Source organism: Protomyctophum parallelum (assembly GCF_964188405.1).
Source record: "Protomyctophum parallelum genome assembly, chromosome: 10".
Taxonomy (NCBI): Eukaryota; Metazoa; Chordata; class Actinopteri; order Myctophiformes; family Myctophidae; genus Protomyctophum; species Protomyctophum parallelum.
The window spans coordinates 22,938,764-22,959,082 of record NC_139704.1 but is presented as its reverse complement, the minus strand read 5'-3'; the positions used below and the strand labels follow the sequence as shown (position 1 = coordinate 22,959,082).

Below are 20,319 nucleotides of genomic sequence, written 5' to 3'. Positions count from 1 at the left end.
GAGCTTGTAGATTAGCTATTTTCAGCAAGTGTAAAAACACTCATTACGACGGCATCAAGGCCCGCCAAAATACATTTTAGTTGACCAAAACAACTGTAGATTTAGTCGACAAAAATCTTATGACATTTAGTCTACTAAAACTAGACTAACACTAACACATTCCAGGTGACTGAAATGAGTCTAAAACTTAAGTCCAAAGACTATGACTAAACTAAAATCTAATTTTGCTGCCAAAAACAACACTGGCGCCATGAAGAGAATGCAGCAGGGAGGTGAAGGGGGGGGGGAGTGAATAACGTTAGCCTTCCGTTACTGTCCAGACTACTGTCCTACTGTCCGTTACTGTCCTACTGTCCGTTACTGTCCAGACTACTGTCCTGTCCGTTACTGTCCTACTGTCCGTTACTGTCCAGACTACTGTCCTACTGTCCGTTACTGTCCAGACTACTGTCCTACTGTCCGTTACTGTCCAGACTACTGTCCTACTGTCAGTTACTGTCCTACTGCCCGTTACTGTCCAGACTACTGTCCTACTGTCCATTACTGTCCAGACTGTATGACGGAAGCATTTGGAAATTGCGAGAGGCAACACGTCTGGCCACGCGAGACTATACCACGTTATAAATGAGAAGTACAAGACGAGCAACAAGGCAGGAAGACGGGAAGGGAGAGAGAGAGAGAAAAAAAAGAGGATGAAAAATGTCCATGAAGTAGAGTTATGATACAAAGCCGGTCTGAGCAGTCATGTGACGCCAGGCAGGGTCAGGTACGATTGAGACGAAGAAGAGGATGAGGATATTATCCAATCAAAGTAGGGAGGAGACTGTGTGTGGATGACGAAAAGGTCTGAGGATTTATTTAGTCTAAAGGCCTTTTTCTGTTTGATTTTTTATTTATTTATTTTTTGAGACAGCAGGACACAGACACCCCTTCTCCCTGACAGTGGGAGGGGGGGGGGGGGGGGAAGAGAGAGAGAGAGAGAGAGAGAGAGAGAAGAGTTCGGGTCCCCCCCTCCCCCTCCCCTTGCATTATTTATGAGCACCGGCACATCTTTGAGATTAAACATTTGCTGATTTGTCAAAAGCACAAACATGAGGTCCTGCCCATCTCCTTGACATAGAAGTTCAGCCAACGGAAAACACTGTCGCACATTTAATTGATGAGAACAGCGGCTGGCGACCCCAACCCCCCCCCCGCGCCGTCCTATCACGCTCCCTCCATACCCCCCAACCCCCCTCCCTCCATCTGACTGAGGACAGCGAACAGGGGGCGGGGGGGGGGGGGGGGGGGACAGCATCAGTCCAAGGGAGGACTCAAGGTCACCGCTTCCCACCGTGAGAGGACGGCTTCCAGGAAGGAAGGCCCGCCTCATGCATGCGCTCATTTGTGCTCGCTTGTCTTTATGTTCTCTTTCACCTCAAACTGCCAACGGACGGACGGCTGAGTGAGAGACGGAGAGCAGGAAAAAGAGGAGGGGGGGGGGGAGCGTAATTTGTCAAAATGGCGAGGCTGTGCTAATTGTTGTCTAGTGGTACAATTCATCAGACTAGACTTTGAGATAAGGCGAGATACAACAAATTTGGGGAGAAACGTTAATAAAGAAGGGCTAATGATTTTTCAGTACTATATTGTGCAAAATCCTCAACTTAAAGGCAGTGAAATAACAAAATTAAAAAAGGCCAAATTTTATATTGTTAGCTTCTTAGAAGAAAAAACAAACAAAATAGTATCCAATGTGTACTTCTCCCCCTGAATGTAATCACAAACACACCTTAGTTTGACAATAGGGATGTCTCGATACACTTTTTTTGTTTCCGATCCGATCCCGTTAGCCGATACAGATACCGAAGAATAATATTTATAATACAAAAAGAAAAAAATCTTATTTTGAAGTCCACCGACCGGGAATAGTGTTTATAGCTATCTATATCTATTTATATATATCGTGTTGTGTTTATAGCAGACTCCTCACTCAAATGTGCACTTGCAGTTTGGGCAACTCCAAAGCAAACTCCACATGCCCCAACATTTTATTTACCCCTTACCCTTGTGTCGGATCTGTGGTTAGACTGGCATAATTGCCTATACCGATATCTATGAACAGATATGACCAAATAATGGCCGATCCGATACTTTTCCGATACAGTATCTGGACATCTCTATTTGACAAGCTCATCTTTATAAACTTGCAGTAGAACGTGGCATATGGAAAAACTGTTGATTTGTCATACAACACCACACTGTCTGTATAAGACATCCCGTTCTGTGCAATGCAATACAGTCCGTCCGTGCACAACAAAAACTCTTAACCTCACTAAAACCCTCCATTACTTCTAGCCGTGTGCAACAGAACTGTAGCCACATTCATTTAGAAACGCCATCCGTTTCTCCCGCGGCGGGGACACATCGATTGCTCCGCGGATGCCCCACGCGGTGAGCGAGACGGGCCAAAAATAGAATTAATATGACATCGAGCAATTTGTCATTAATCAACTTTCCAAATAAATGAATAAACAACCGTGGCTAAGTGGCTATCTGTGTAATCACAAAAATCTACTTAACCCCCCCCCCCAAAACCCCCAATAAATATTTATTTGACGTCAGGGTTCAAAACCTAGCAGCTGCTGCTCGTGTCCTCTCCTCTCCTCTCCTCTCCTCTCCTCTCTTCATGAAGAACCTATTATATTAGCAGGGCACAATTAATCCATTTGTCTCACTACATGACAGGCTCAAAATATTCATTAGGGGCCGCGGGCTGCGCTGACAGGCCATGCTTATCTTTTACCAGTAGCTCTACAATAGCCCCGTGGCAAGCGTATGTTTGTCACGTGCCACTTTATTGATTAGCTGCCAGACTCACTTGAAATAATTAAAAGTATATTTTACATATTTATAAACCCCCGCTGCCACGGCCGCTACTTAATTTTCCATTAGTAAAATGCAGTCTATTAAGTGCGGCCGCGAGGGCCGACCGGGGAGGTAAAGGGGGGAATGAGTAATCACTATAATTGTAGACGGAAAGACAATAACAGAGCCATAAAAGCCAACGTTTTATGACTCGTTCTGGCAATGCTATCTCTTATCGCCGTGTGGCGTCGGGGCCGGGCCGGGCCGGGCCGGGCCGGGGCGGGCCGTCCGGCCGGCCCGACGCAGCTCGGGAGGAAAAGGACAAGTCTCAATGACACCAAGTGGTGTCTCTCTCTCTCTCTCTCTATGTGTGTGTGCGCACTGCGCAGGTGTGTATGTGTCCTGGTCTCTAAACCAGTGGTTCCCAAACCTTTTCATGTCAAGGACCCCCAAATTGACACTAATTATCCCGCGGACCCCCATTTGAAAAATATATGCCAGGAACCACCATAAGAGAAGGTTTTCATGGCTCCAGCAGTGATTCTCAACCCGTTTCATTTCAAGGACGCCCAGTTTTACATGCATTAGTCTACGGACCCCCATTTAACTCTGATATTTTTACACTCTCAGAGTTAGACCCATAAGGGTCCATTTGGTTCCAAACTATAATTGAGCTGGGGACCCCCTGGAACTCCCTCAAGGACCCCTGGGGGTCCCCGGACCCCACTTTTGGAACCACTGCTCTAAGCTACCTCCACCTGGCCAGCCGGGGCGCCTGATGGAGGGGAAAGGAACTGGTCTCTATACTGCCTCCCCCTGGCCAGCCGAGGTGCCTGATGGAGGGGAAAGGAACTGGTCTCTATACTGCCTCCCCTTGGCCAGCCGGGGCACCTGATGGAGGGGAAAGGAACTGGTCTCTATATGGCCTCTCCCTGGCCAGCCGGGGCACCTGATGGAGGGGAAAGGAACTGGTAGGAATAACGTGTTCCTTCCACGCCCTATACGTCCGGCCAGGGAAACTCCCCTTGCTGAAAATAGCCGATCTACAAGCCCACAATGCGTTGTGAGCTTGTAGATCTGCTATTTTCAGCATGCAACCTAGTGTAAAATCTCTTGTCCACTAGTCCCTTCCTAACATTTTAGTCTAGTTTTTATTTGTTGACAAAATCGTCAGTATATTTAGTCTTAGTTTAGTCATCATAGCTTAGTTTTCATTTAGTTTTCGTCTGTGGAAAAAGGCAGTCGACGGACATTTTTCATCTGAGTTTTAGTCGAGGAAAACAACAGTCATTGCGTGGAGGACAGTCCAGTCCATCGGGCCACGCGCTCTGCTCCGCTGAATGCTTTATCGATACCGAGGGCTGCGGAGATGAGTTCCGCCCGGCGAAAAGAAGCAGGAATTCCGTGACCTCTGAATAGATTTTTCCACGTTTAATGTGAAAAATGAGCCATAAAGCAAACATAAAAGTAATAATTTCTCTGCAAGGTCGCAAACCCCCGGCCGCAGTCTTGTGCTGCATGAGGGGGAGAATCGGGCCAATCCTCGGGAGGCCTGACACACGCATGCACGCACACACAGGCAGGCAGGCAGGCACACACAGGCACACACACACAGGCAGGCACACACACACAGGCACACACACCATTAGGGTGTCAGTGTGCAACTTCTGGGGGCAATGCTCTACTGTCCCCAAGCCACTATAACAAAGTGTTGGGTGGCCAGTTTGTGGAGTAGAGGAATGACCACACGTGTCTACGAGTGTATGTTAACTGGAAATAGATACACATTTGGAATATATGTATTTATTCAGTAGAGAAATGTATACATTTTCCAACATTCGTTAATATCGTTAATATCAATAATGATTACGGTTCACAACTGTGTCTCATGACACTACAGTTCCAGTGCGGTGAAAAAGAAACACAGATTTTCACTTCCTCTCTCTAGGAGTCTAGGTCGTCCTCAGACTTCCATTGTCACGTCCAGTCATCCCGATTCTCCATTCATCCATTTGAACTGACCGAAGGATGGCAGCGAGCTCAGTTTTAAGGAGTTTTGGAGTTCATTCCACGAAGTTAGACCATTGACAGAAATAGCTGTTTTGCCCAACTCTGCCTGAGCCCGAGGAACCTTAAGAAATCACTAGAGCGGGTCTGATAGGTGCTATTGTTCAGTTCCATCATGGAGCAAATATAGTCAGGGACCATCCCAGCAATGGCTTTATATAAAAATAGGTGCCAATGCTCACCTTAATCTTCATTTGAGCAAAGCAAAGCAGAGACACAGCAATAGCAGCACCGGAGAAAGAAAAAAGTTTGTCCAGGCCAGGGTAAACTTATTTTGGACGCGAGGACACCTAAACCTGTGCGGTAGGGTATAGGCTACCGGCACTGCTTATACCGGCTGACCGGCAGCAATCACACCAGCCCCGCTCACCACCACCACCCGCGCTGGGGAAGAACCAGAGGGAAGAACCAGAGGTCAGTCCCTGTTGCTGCTTTTGTTGCCTGTCGGTCTCTACAGAGACAATTGGGTCAGCTATGGAGGAGCTACCAACAACACTATATCTAACAAAATTCCAAACTATACTGAAATCAATGGAAAATTACGCACATAACAACAAGCAGCTGTGGTATCTTGGCTTCAATATAGAACAAGAGGCTTTTTTCCCTTTTTCTCTCATGTAGGCTCCATTATATCTGGTGCAGTGCTTGTGGAGTTGTGGTTCATGAAAGTACAAAATAAAAGTATGTTCGTTGTCATCATTTAGCAGTCATCTAACTTTTTCCAACCTGTGTGCCACTTTAGTGTGCCGTCTGAAATGCCAAAGTGTGCCGGCAAAGAAATGGAATGTAACACCTCCCCGGACAACAATAGCTGTGCTGCATTCCATTGACAACTCGTACAGACAATCGCCTGTCCATTTAGTGAAGCTACCCTCGGCCGTAGAAATACTAATTCATGGCTTTGTATGGGGCCATCACATCACCCCTACTCGCCTTGCAGGACAGGTACTGTATTAAAAAACACCGCTTTATGCCCCTGTGCGCTCTGGTCCAGAGCAGCCTGCTGCTTTTTCTCATGTAGATGTAGAATACAGCTGAGCTGAACTATAAACCCACACAGTGTTACCTCGTATTGGCTATGCCTTATACTCATAAAGAATTCCTGGCTCCGCGCCTGAGTGTCTAGCCGCTTATGGTTGACATGGACGATATTGGTTCATTATGGCGATACGGTACGATTCAATGATTTGAAATCGACAGTGACTATTTATCAAATATATTAAATATGTGTGAAACTTGTGGATAGTGCAGGTTTTTAAGGGAAACATTTATTACTATGGATACAAATTAGTGGCGAAAAAAATATTCATATGAATCGGTATTCGATTTTAACATTAACGATGTGACTGCATCGATGCACGTGTGTCTGAATCGGACGTTGGATCGTTCCTAAAGTTATGAATCAGTAGATTCAACTAGCTGCGGGAAAAACACTGATGTACAAGCCCAAAGCGCATGTGCATTGCGAGAGGTAGAGAACTTGTAGATCTTCTACCTTCAGCGCAGGACGGGCGCGTGCTTATGACGCTCTTAGCTATGCGTCAGCAGCAACAACACAAGCATAAGCCACTCTTCAGACGGGATGCCACACACAGATCCGACACAAATGTATTGCATAAGGAGAAAAGGAGGCACTGGAGCAACTCAGACAGTTCAACCCCGTTAAAAAAAATCATCTAAATCCTCCAGTTTTCTGAAAAACCCCATGTTTCTAGGTCAGTGGTGCTCAATATTTCATGTCAAGGACCCCAAAAATTATATGTAATTGGCCTCCGACCCCCATCTGAAAATATGTTGTTCCAGGGACCCCCCCCCCAGAAGCAAAGATTTGAGTTAAAAACATTCGTTCTGAAAAAATATATACCGGGTATTCCAAATTTGTGCCACATTTTCACGATTTTTCAAAAATAGCAGACCTATACTCTATAGTGGATTCACATTTGCATTTGAATCCACTATAGAAAATCACAACAACAACATACTACTTGTTTCGTTGCCTTCCAGACAGCACATCGGATAAAAAGCCAAGGCCTGATTTCCCAACTCTATATCTCATTGCACAGAAATCCCTGGAGTTCCCTCCTCCGTCAAATCACGTACAGGCAGACGCACGCACAGAAAAGGTCAATCAGATGTGCTGTCAGGAACACATGCTTTATTGAATGCCACGACATCTTTATAATGGTGGGGTTAATGTCTAGATAATATGCTCATTAGTCCTCACAATTAAAAGACAAACGTTCGCATATAGCTTCCATACATTTATACGCACTAGAAAACAAACTCTAAAATAATGTATTTTATACTAGGAATGCACGATACATATACAATAAATCATGTTTTATCTGCTGATTGTGTCTGCTGACGAAGCCCCCTACAGAGGCTTATGGATCACAACTTCAAACTTTTTTTTATATATCACAAGCCTTTGAATCCCCCACATGAACTTGCACTATGTTAGATTACTTTGTTATAATTGCCTGTTTAATTATTGACTGTCTTCTGCATTGCATTGTATTGTATTGTATTGTATTGTATTGTATTGTATTGTACTATGTGAAGCACTTTGGTACAATGAGTTGTTTTTAAATGTGCTATATAAATACATTTGATTTGATTGATACATACATACCATTTTCGGTCCAGCCGACCACACTACTTGCGCACTCTGCTGGCGCAAGTAAAAATGTACCCCATCTAACAAGATGTTCAGTATGAACCAATTCCATCACAGGAGAGTGTACAAGAGTGTAAATTGACACGTAGACTTTTACAGTACTGCGGGACTCAAGACCCTGTCTGTCCTTGGAACAAGTTGACTGCACACGGCTTCTTAAAGCGGCCCAAAGGTCCCAGACAAAGATTGGAAAGAGGGCCTGTTTATGGGGGATTGTTTTGGGTGACGGCCTCATTTCATTGCATTACCTCCACCTGGGTGTCGCAAGGTGGAAGCCATTCTCACAATGAGGAGCGCTAACGAAACGATGGTGTACCCCCCACCCCCCCCACCGAGCCACTACGGAACTCGCATCTCCCTATGACGAATCTCAAGATGTCTCCAATACACATAATGGACTTGGCAAGGCCCGGGGGTGGCCGGGCTTTAACCCGTTTAGACCCGAGACCTGATTCTGCAACATGTAGAATAAATCATGTCAGTGATTCATTTCATGTCAAGGACCCCCAAAAAGTATATGTAATTTGGCTACCGACCACCATCTGAAAATATGTTGTTTCACGGACCCCAAGAAGCAAAGAGTAAAAAAAAACGTTCGCCGTGAAAGAAATAAGAATATATATTCAAAGATTTGCGTCACATTGTCACGATAAAAAAAAGCAGATCTACAAGCTCGAGTGCCGCGCTACGAGCTTGTAGATCTGCTATGTTTCAACAGCTAAAGTTTTAAATAATGGTCAAAGTGGTTAAACACCAAAGCGACAAAGGGATATAGCGTTTCCCGTCCTTAACGGGTTAAGGTTTCGTCCACTCCACTCTGTCATCCAATCACCTTATTCTAATGCTCGTGCATTGTTTAGTCAACCGGCCGTCCATTTACATCAACCCCGTAACCACACTGCCACGCCGCACCAGCACTTAATAGAATTAGCAGGTATTGTGCAGCACATTTTAACCCCTTCTGGGCGGGAACCCCTTTTGGTGTTTCTGTGCCGCGCTATGAGCTTGTAGATCTGATATTTTTGAAAAATCGTGTACATTTCGTTTACACGATTTTCCTTGAACATGAACATGTTTGAGAAGAACTGACATAGAATTTAGAAGACATTTGTAGAATCTGTTCTCAGGTCAAAATGGGTTAAACACATAGAGCCTACTTAGTGACCACGCTCACGCCAAACCCCCCGTCCCAGCACTGCTTTCTCATGATGCCTTTACCCCCCATCCCACCACTCTGCTCCAAACCCCCCGTCCCAGCACTGCTTTCTCATGATGCCTTTACCCCCCCCCCCCCCCATCCACCACTCTGCTCATCCCACCACTGCTTTCTCATGATGCCTTTACCCCCCATCCCACCACTCTGCTCCAAACCCACCGTCCCACCACTGCATTCTCATGATGCCTTTACCCCCCCCCCCCCCCCCATCCACCACTCTGCTCCAAACCCCCCGTCCCACCACTGCTTTCTCATGATGCCTTTACCCCCCCCATCCCACCACTCTGCTCCAAACCCCCCGTCCCACCACTGCTTTCTCATGATGCCTTTACCCCCCCCATCCAATACTCTGCTCATCCCACCACTGCTTTCTCATGATGTCTTTACCCCCCCATCCACCACTCTGCTCGCCCCACCACTGCTTTCTCATGATGCCTTTACCCCCCCCATCCACCACTCTGCTCGTCCCACCACTGCTTTCTCATGATGCCTTTACCCCCCCATCCACCACTCTGCTCGTCCCACCACTGCTTTCTCATGATGCCTTTACCCCCCCCATCCACCACTCTGCTCGTCCCACCACTGCTTTCTCATGATGCCTTTACCCCCCCATCCACCACTCTGCTCGTCCCACCACTGCTTTCTCATGATGCCTTTACCCCCCCCATCCACCACTCTGCTCGTCCCACCACTGCTTTCTCATGATGCCTTTACCCCCCCCATCCACCACTCTGCTCGTCCCACCACTGCTTTCTCATGATGCCTTTACCCCCCCCATCCACCACTCTGCTCGTCCCACCACTGCTTTCTCATGATGCCTTCACCCCCCCATCCACCACTCTGCTCACAATGCCTTTCTGCATATAGGCTATAGCCGTCAGGGTGACAGCGTCACACGTTCCCCCCAGATGGTCAAGTGTTGTCACATCCAGGATCTGTGATATACGTTTTATTAGTCCATAAAGCACATTTATTGTGCTATTAGTTAGTTTTTTTTCTCTCCTCTTGTCAAGTCTATAGGACTTATTAGGTCTTTGGGTCTAAATCCACAGCTCTCCCGTTGAAACAGTCTTTTAATTCATAAGGCTCACAGTTTCCTAATCTGATTTGGGGGAAATGTTTTCCCTCTCAGTTTGGCCAGCCAGTATATAAATAGACAAAAAAAAAAAGAAACATCCACATGGTTGGGAATTTGCAGTCATATGCGTTGCATTGGCCTAGACTTTTTTCTTCTTCTTCCCCTTTCCTTTTTTCCCCTTCTTGTCTCTTAACGTCTCAATTAAAATGCCATCTTTTCAAAACAAATTAGCCTCATACGCCTTGTGATATATTCATATCAAATAGACCCAAAATTATCTTTAGGTCCTCATTTTCTAATGCTATTAAACGGGACACACACGTGACAATTGATTTAGAACGGCTCCTTCAGGGTGCATGTGGGGGACAAACAATCCTTTTGTCCATCCAGTCCCCCCCTGTTAAACTATTACCCCATAAAAACAGCCGTGCCCTCCCAATGAGAGGGTGGGCTTTTCTGCCTATGGTGCCGTGTGTTGCAGTAATGAGGCTTTTCTCCCTATAGTCCTCGGCCCCTTTTGGCCAATTGATTTTTGTCAGGAAAATTAATACAGTCTCTGTTAAGGTTCTGGGGGGGTCAGAGGGGCGGAGCGGAGAGAAGGATGCTAACGCTATAGCAGTGAGCCGCGTACGGGTATCTCCAGGGCCTGAACCATGCCTGATGAAAACCTGCGTTGTGCGCTTTGGGCGGCCTCCGCTTTATGATGTATTGTCTGTGTTGTTGTCTCTCACACACACACACACACACACACACACACACACACACACACACACACACACACACACACACACACACACACACACACACACACACACACACACACACACACACACACACACACACACACACACACACACACACACACACACACACACACACACACACACACTCTCATCTCTTTTGATTGCAGTCACTTGGGAGGTCAAGATAGCAAGTAAATATATATATATATATATAGGTCTACTCTCTCTCTCTCAACCGATCCGCTCATTGGTTGGTGCTTGTTGCCCTTGTTTTGTTTTTCATTTTGGCATGCGGGTGCAGTGTCCTGGACCGTGAGCAAAGAAAAAAAGGGTCACAGGTTTGATCAGTGTAACAGCCAATAATATGTGTCCATCGTTAATCAACATAAGTCTTGACGAACTGTCCTTAAGACGTTCAGATTATACGGTTAAGTTGGTCTGCAATTAAATCTCAGCTAAATGCAGACAAAATGTTATACTGAACCATACGTTTTAATCATGCAAATGATCTGTGTGTGTATACGTCCTGGTCCTCCTGGTGATGTAATTGTAGACCGTAGCGGTTTTATTCTGATCTAATCATTATTCTGTACTCTGTAATGATTTTTAAACTGTTACCGTTATACTCGCTGCATGATGATTTCGCGGGAGACGTCCCAAAGTTAACTTGATGAGCAGGCCGAAACCTCCCGCTGACCCCCAGAAGGATATCCAAACGGTGTCTTACATAAAGGCATAGAGCGAGCGAGGTATATAACCATATTTCAGAGAGGGGTAATTCTTCCCAGGCGGGGACTAATCTGACACAAAGGGTGCCCCAGTCAGCAGGGCCCGACACACAAGTTCATGCCACAATGCAGGCCCTGTGTGCACCGCTCCTTAGCTAATTACCCGCTCATTAAAGCGCTCCCCTAATTAGATTGGATGTTATGCTCTTTTAGTTAGATTCAAGCTCTTAATTTTAACTGCCTAATTTACATTCCTGTGCTTAACGGGAAGCCTCCTTTCAAAGCACTCCTCCTGGCCTTGCATGGGCTGCCTGGAAATGAAAGGTTCTTCATGAGGTCCGTGGCCTAGAATTCAACACTGTATGCTTCACTTGACTCTGAGCAAAATGACAGTACATCTCATAGAGGTCTATATAAACCTCAGAAAATGCATTCTGACAGCATGAAGGCTTTTTTCCTGGCATTCATGTGACCGTTATAAACCTCCGAGTAGGGGGGGGGTTAGAATTGATCATGGCGGGAAAACGGCCTTTTGCATTTCAACCCTAATCCTACTCGGCCATGTTTATTGACTTTAAATTAATTTTGAACCATAAAAGGGCCATACTGTACGATTACTTTTCTAACCCTGTATACTTGCAACCCTATACTCCTCGCATGATGTGACTAATTACATGCAACGCATTGCCACCTGGTCATCTGTTGAGCCGTTAGGGGAGAAGGGGTGGGGGGCAGACTAGCAGACCTCTTTTCTTCTGTGTGGGAGTGTGTTGTATTTACAGGAGAGCAGACTTAACTTGGGTTGTCTGCCACTCTGGCCCCTGCATGGCATCGCTCCTCATGCTCACTCCCATCTTAAAAAAAAAAAAACACGTGAAAAGGGGGACGGATGCTGCGATTGTACTGATGGAAGAAACATCTGCGGAGGGGGAAAAGAGTCTGCTGTTCAGCTTTTTTTTTTCTTTAAATTTATTATTTTAATCATACAATAAAAAGGGTGGGGTTAGGGTGGGGGGAGCCCATGACATAATTTCTGGTTATCTAAGACGTCGAGGCTACGATTTACATTTTGCTTTTCATGCGACACCCCATGTGCTCTCTTTACTAGGGCCTGATGCACTGGAGTATAACTAAGCTAGCATAGAGAGGATATCCAGCCCATTTTAAATCAAGCCTCTGGGAATTTTACATAACACATCATCGGCGAGCATTGGTGTTTTTTCTTTTTTTTACATAAAGACAAAGGGGGCCACAAAGAGCCATGCAGCGGACCGTCGGGCGAGGGTCTTAAGGCTGAGACAAGCCGCCGCTGCGCTGTGTTTTTCCCGCAGACTTCCTTCTTAAAGCTTCACGGTCCCGTGGTCTCTGTGTTGTACTCTGAGAACCGCCACTCGTACCGTACCCAGACAGAACACAGAGAAAGCTGCTTATTTTTCTAGTTTTTTTTTTTCTTTCTCAATATGAAAAATATCCCCCCCACCCCACACCACCCTCCCCCCACAGGGGACTCAAAATGTGAAACCCCCTGCTGCTGCAACCCGATCTCACTTTGAGCCACGACGTGAGAGACACCGGCGAACTGGCCGTGTTGAGTGTTGCGAAGTTCGGTAGAGCCGACTTAAGGCTCATTCATATTCTGGAGCTGAAATAACGTTGAGCGGTGGTGAGTAAAAACAGAGAGAAGGGCTGGGGCGGTGGTTTGCTCTTCACCTCGGCTCGTGACGTCATGTTGTAGTTCGGTGGTCACCTCACCACCGAAAAGCTAGACTATGAATAAAGCTTCAGCCCCGTCCGAGTTGCAAACCGAGACCGAGGGACAAGAATGGTAAATAATGATAAAAACCCGAACTCACCCATGAGCCCCAAACCAGCCACGGTAAAATAGCACTTTCCGTGTTTGTTTGTTGAAAGCCACGCCTCCGTCAGTAGTAGTATATTATGTACAGATTTTGGGGGTTTTCTGGTGGTGTATGTACAGTACATGCACGGAACTACAATTTCAATGCAGTCTACGTATTTCTGTGAGATCAGGCTGGCTCCTCCTACAATGTCCTCTCCAGCAGAGCTATTGTTTCGGGGGTTTGCAGGTCCAAGGGGACAACAGGGGGGGAGGGGGGTGGATTGTTGATTGTCCCCCGGTCATAATTTATAGACGTTTCATGAAATGGGCTATGATCTTCTGGACGACATTGCCCTCCACTTGGGGAAGAGTTGTGTTTGTACGAAAAGGGTCGGGCCTGGAAAAAAGCCTCTTGATGCAGAGAAATGGGAAGCGAGGTGGATGCAGGGAACATCCCAATAAATTCACCCTTACAAGTGACAAACTGATTCGGTCTAAGATGCGGCAAACTAATATATTTCATTACGGGACTCCTACGATAGAGCTGTATCTCATTGGACAGCCAAGGATGCCACTTTGTCATGACAAGGCCACATGACGCCGGCCGGCCCAGCGCGGGACAGGGACAGAATCACAGAGCTGCCTCTGTATACATAAGGTGACTGATGACCTCGCCGACTGACATCAGTGCTCTGAGAGCTGGCCCAGCGTCCGCGGGGAAGGCGGTCGCTCGCTCAATACACATTATTCACGTTGGAAAGTTGCTAATGCCATTGGTCACTTATTGCACAGCCCTGGTGCAACAGTAGTCTATGTACGTGCGTATGCTGTATACACGTATACATTTAAAATGTTTGCTAACTTTAAAGGAAGTCTGACATGTGACATGTGAATAACGGCTACATAACTATGCAACTTTTCAATGCCAAACTTCTATGCGGCCTCTGTGGATAACCGCAGCAATCACTTAAAACGGTATTGCTTCCATTCTTTCCCCGGAGGCCTGTATGATTCTAATTCAATCTGTTCTATCACAAATGAAGCCACATGAATAGGGGCAATATTAAATCAGATAATAATGCAGATTGATGAACAGTCCGTGACAACATTAGGAGCCTTTCTCAAAATGCAGAGTGAAAAAAAAAAGAAAAGAGAAAAGAAAATCAATGGACTTCAAAAGACCTGTCATTTGCATGGGGCATCTCTCGCTAATGGGAATTCTTTTGCAGACAGAGAATTACAAGTTGAAATATTCTTTTTGATTATTGGACATCCATAGCCAAATATGATTTACATTAATGAGCGTAAGTATATTAAAGGCATTTTATCCCCCAGCATCCGAAACAATTGAATAATGGCCCTGGCAGCCGTTTGCATGGGCCTGTGAGAGAGGAGAGATCGGAGGTAATGTCACTTTAATTACTAATGGATACCTCAATTGTTCAGACTTTGATTTTTCATTTTTGGGAACAATCTAATAAAGCAAATATTCATCATCCTCATACCCCCCCCCCCCCCTTTTAAAAAGATGATCTCGTTAAGCCCAGGCAACATATTTTATTTAAAGAAAGTGGCTATTCACCATGTTGGTCTCGGCCGTGGGTTCATTTGAAGATCGCTTTCAAATGATTATACTTCCTTATACGAGAGAGAGGAAGGTCTCTTATGCCATGTTGCTACATGTTGGATGTCCGCTACAATTAGGGCTGAGAAGTCGACCTTGTTTGAGAGGTTTGCTGCCTCTCTTTCCGAACACGTAATTGTCCCCGATACTACACTTTGCCGTTTGTCATTGAATTAGTGTTGGATCTTTGTATTTCAGTCAGCGCCGCTCTTTGGTGTCTTCATCAGATTGATATCGTCAGTGTTTTGACCCTATAAGCCCACCCACTCTAATAAAAGCCACAGCACTAACATGGCTAACTATGTGTAAATCATGGGGTTGCTTGACCCTATAGAAGACTGCTCTGGTATACACCCGGCCAGCAAATTCAACAACCGCCACAAACAAGAGATGCTCGCGAACAGTCTCCGACGGTGCTTTGTAATTATGCTTAAGTCGCTGTCAGTTTAGCAGGCCAGATACTTCATGGGCATGACCTCTTTAATGTAGAAAAAGATAGATATTTATCTACAAGTGGCGTGAAAAGTTATCAGTTTGTAGGTTGTGTAAATGTAGCTTTTCTTTTTTTCTTTAAGCATGAGATATTTTTTTAAAGGGGCCTGAGAGGAGACGGTCAGTTTAACCTCATCTCTAGTTCATAGATAAATATAAACTTGCCCATTACTCATTTTCACAAATGCCCTGTGATTCAGTCAAATTTAATTAACTCTCATGAACCATATACCAGACAAGTTGTAGATTCCAAGATTTTGTTTCCTCTCCTAACCTTTATGATTGCTTTTATTGACTTGGCTGCTTACCAGTGGTGTCATGCACCCAACATGGCATCATTTTATGTACCAGATCACGGCGCATCGCACTGGGCTATTTTCGGTGTGCACAACAACTAAGTAGTGTTTGTATAGAAGTATGATTCTGGCATGAATCTTCTGCAATCTGCACGTCTTTAAACCCTTTAGACAATTCTACAAAATGTCTTTCTGAAAAACCTCATGTTTCTATGTCAGTGGTTGTCAAACTATTTCATGTCAAGGACCCCCAAAAATATATGTAATTGGCCCGACCCCCATCTGAAAATATGTTGTTCCAGGGACCACCCAGAAGCATATTTTTGAGTTAAAAAAGTTTATATATATAAATATATATTTATATAAGTATAAGTTTATATATATTCAAAGCTTTGCGGCACATTGTCACAATCTTTCAAAAGTAGCTCTACAAGCTCGTAGCGCGGCACCTAGATCTGCCTTTTCAATTTTTCAATAGCTAAATTACAACATAATGCTTTGCACCAAAAGGGGTTACCGTCTAGAATGGGTTAAGCCATTTAGGACAGACCAGATTCTACAAAATGTTTTCAAAATCCTGAAACCTCTGTTTCTGTATCAGTGGTTCTAAACCTATGTTTCTGTATCAGTGGTTCTAAACCTATGTTTCTGTAACAGTGGTTCTAAACCTATGTTTCTGTATCAGTGGTTCTCAAACTAGTTCATGTCAAGGAGATTGCCAATCCCCATCTGAAAATATGCTGTTCCAGAGACCTCTCGATTTGAGTTAAAAAGGTTCGCTGTGAAAGAATTTAAATATTTGCGCCCACATTTTCATGATTTTTCCAAAATAGCAGATCGTATAGATCTGCTATTTTACAACAGCTAAAGTTTAAAATATTGGTTAAAGTACACTAAAAGCGACACGGATGCGTTCCCCGTCCTAAATGGGTGCAGGGCCAGGTATGGTGTTCCTGTGAGTCTGCTCTATTAGTACTTAACTGTTGGTCGCGACAGGAAAAACTTCCTCTGAACTTCACCTATGGTCCTTCATTATTTCTAATTTCATTAGATTTTACCGCGCATGCACCCAAACTGTGCTCCTCCACTGAGAGAGAGAGAGAGAGAGAGACAGACTGTAGGGCATTTGTTGAAGGCTCATTGGGAGGTCAGCGGTCGTGCAGACCCACAGGTGTAATCACATTTACTTTGATTCCCCTGCTTTTATGTCCTCGTTAAAACCTGCTGATGTAGCAGCGTCTTATTAGTAAATATGCAGCTGGAATATATACAAGCATTAATCATTCTTCTCCCCCCGTTTTATTGAACAGGGCCACTGCTATACCTTTAGTGGGTATTGGTGCACTGTGTGCCCAAACTCAATGAAAGCGAATGAAATTCTCAATGTTAATCTTTTAATTGCGACTGTTGTGATGTAAAAGTTCCACGCGGTTCAAGGGTACAGTATATAAGCCCCAGTATTTCATGGAAATGCTAAAATATGCAACGTTGGCCGGCCCCGCTCGCTGCGGCTCTTGCATGCCCGTTTCATCAGAAGACATCACACACACACACACACACACACACACACACACACACACACACACACACACACACACACACACACGCACACGCTCTCTGAGCTGTCTGAAAATGGAAACCAGGCGCTATTACCGTGTGTGTATCGAACAATTTCTTAACAAAGTTATCAAACTCCTCCATCTGTGTTAGGCCGGAGAAGCCAACGATGTGGTCAGGAAAGAAGGGGAGGGGGAATCAAGGCATTTTAAAGAGGGCTCTTTTAATGTCTGAGTCATATCATGTACGCATATTCCTTTTTTTTTTTTTTTTGGGGGGGGGGGGGGGGGGGGGGGGGGGGGGGATGTCATTGCCGTGATGGTTTTATTGCTTTAGACCCCTCCACCGGGCCAGGTTAGAGGAGCGACTACACGACTGATGAGCGTGGCAGGAAATTGGCAGATGGAAGCATCCATTTCACCGCTAATTAGGGGGTCCGGCGGCCCGCCGAATGACAGGGTTCAACTGGGCAATGTAGTGCCTGCCAGCTCCCATCCCGCGCGCTTTATAAAACGCTCTTTAATTCCCCGGCACAATATCATTAACTTTGTAAGTGGATGAACACAATGGACAAGCAATTTAATTAACTTCTACCATTGAATGTTGGAGGGGAGACTAAATGAAATTAATGCACAATATTTCCCAGGGAGGCAGCCAACCCAACCTTGGGGGAGAGCGGGATCTGGAATTGTTTGGCAGGTCAGGGCGCTGCCGTGGGTTTGGCCAATTATGCCTTGTTTAGACCCATCCATAATATTTTCCTCAAAGGGGAAAATAAAATCAGTGGTTTTCAGATCAATCATGAGCGTATGCTGCCTCGCATTCGGGGATATTTTAGAATAATGAGGCGGAGACACAGGAGAATTCTCCGAACCAAGTCCCCTTCAAAGTGTGCGCTACGACAAAGCCAAGACACGGATATCTGTCCATATCCATAATGCACCGCATTTATTTAGTCTTTTGTTTTTTTTACATTAGGTCAGCAATCAATAGTGGGATCATCTGGGATGATTCTCCACCCGGTCTATAATAATAATAATAATACTATAATTATGTTGTTCTCATCCCTGGCAACATTAGTCTCCCGTTGCCAGACTGTTGCCTCTCGCAATTTCCAAATGCTTCCGTCATACAGTCTGGAGCAACGGAAGTAAAATATAAAGCGGAAGTGGAGCCTCCTCCCCACTTCCGTTTCGTCTTTATAGTCACGTGAACTTATACTAATATAACTGGAAAACATCTAAGCATATATAGCTTGTTGCTTAGAAGAAAAGGAAAAGGAAAAATTAAATGTAAAGATATTTTTAAATATATTTTCACGAACGGAAATATCAGCTGTCTTACTTTTGGGAGGTGTAGTTCCAGACTATAGCATTCAGAGATTGTGGAATAGTTGTCTGGCTACTCGAGACTATGGCAACATTAACAGAAGTACACCAATGTGGCCTGGACCGTGGCTCAGCGGTCTAGGCACCTTGGCTGGTAAGCCAGCATTAAAGCGTGCCGTGGGTTCGAGTCCCGATCCCGACGAACTTTGCTGTGTCTCCCCCCTCCATCTCTCCCCCCCTTCCTGTCTACTTACTAGCTGTCTCCAGTCAAATAAAGGCAAAAAATCCCCAAAAAATATCTTAAAAAAGGACATCCTACTATAAATGCGACACACAGGAATGAAAACATGTTTTGTTATTGGAAGCATCATGGCTTTAGAGAAGTGGTTCTATAACCCTCCGCGTTCATTGATAGGGGTTCCAAATCGGTCTGTCAATCTGAGAGCTATTGGGGGTCCTTGAAATGAAAAGGGTGGAGAACCACTGCTTTAGAGCAGTGAATAACAAGCAATTTAAAAAATGTAAAGAGTGTAGAAGTAGGTCTTGAGCTGTGGTTTAAAAGTGTCTACAGTGGCTGCCTGTTGAAGGTACTATATAGGGAAAGAGCGAGGTGACGAGATGGTTACCATTTGGGGATAACTCGGCCGCCATGTTGTTTGTTACGTCACTCTGTAGTCAGAGCAAGCACTGAACGCACTGAACTCGGGCAGTGTACACGATCTTCCATCAATCCACTATCTATGTTTAGCAAAAAACTTGGTGTATAGGCCTACCATCTTTCATCTCTCTACTATCTTTGACGTCTGTTTAGATATTGTACGTGACGGCATAGGCCAGTCCAGCGTTGTGTTACTTGTGTCAGATGCAATGCAAAGTGGAAGCAAAACGAGGACATGAGATGTCAGAGTTATCAAAGAAACGTCGTAGGCTATCGTGTGGCTTGGAACATAACTTTCAACAACATTTTTGTGTGTTCATGGCATTTTCAGACAGTTAAGTTAGAATCCAAACGTTAATGCTACACGCCATTTACATATAACATGGTTCTAGCCTTTGTTTACACGACAGTGCTACTGGACTAGCCTAGCTTGGCTCATGAGACATCTCATGTCACGTTTACTTATTCAGTGACTCCTGCATGGATAATAATCCCATGATAATAATCAGTAGGCTACTTGAGATAAACTCTTTAGTGTTTATGTAGCAAAAAATAAAATAAAAAGTTATCAGTTATTGTTTGGTTGTTGTGGTTCACAGTGGTTCGAATGCTATCAATGCACTGAAAGGGACAACATCACGTTTAATCAGATCATTGCACTGCAGTAGCTACACTAAATCTAACCAACTCTAACATCATTCTTAAACGGCCACGTAAGTGGTTCATGAGAGACGTGAGGCATCATGCCCCCTACTACACGAAATAATAATAATATGCACTCGAGCTTACTTTTGTTTTGTTATTTTGGTTACACAACTAAGCAACAAAACGTTGTTCTTTTCAGGTAAAACTGACTACAACTGCAAGCACCATCATAAGACAGAGTTGAAGCCTAGCTGTGACATGTTATGCTGTAAGGATGAGCAGATCAACTACATGGCTGAGGAAAGGCGATTATTTTTGTCTGCACCTAATTAAAGTACTTCTGACTCAGTTTTTACCTTGTGGTTCTAATAAGTTGTTTTTAATCCATATTCTTCTTATATTGCATGCATGCTCAATGACTGTGTTGGCCTAATGTGCCAGTGTGTATAAATCAGTGTCATATGTATTCTGAAGAAAACCTGGAGACCGACATTAAATTAATACATTTTGTCTGCATGTATCA

General features: G+C 44.8%; 1 protein-coding gene across 1 annotated transcript in view; it reads right to left on the bottom strand.

The window, feature by feature from the left end:
* Window positions 1-20,319, bottom strand: part of inpp5a (inositol polyphosphate-5-phosphatase A) — a 206,581-nt gene that overhangs the window by 89,364 nt on the left and 96,898 nt on the right.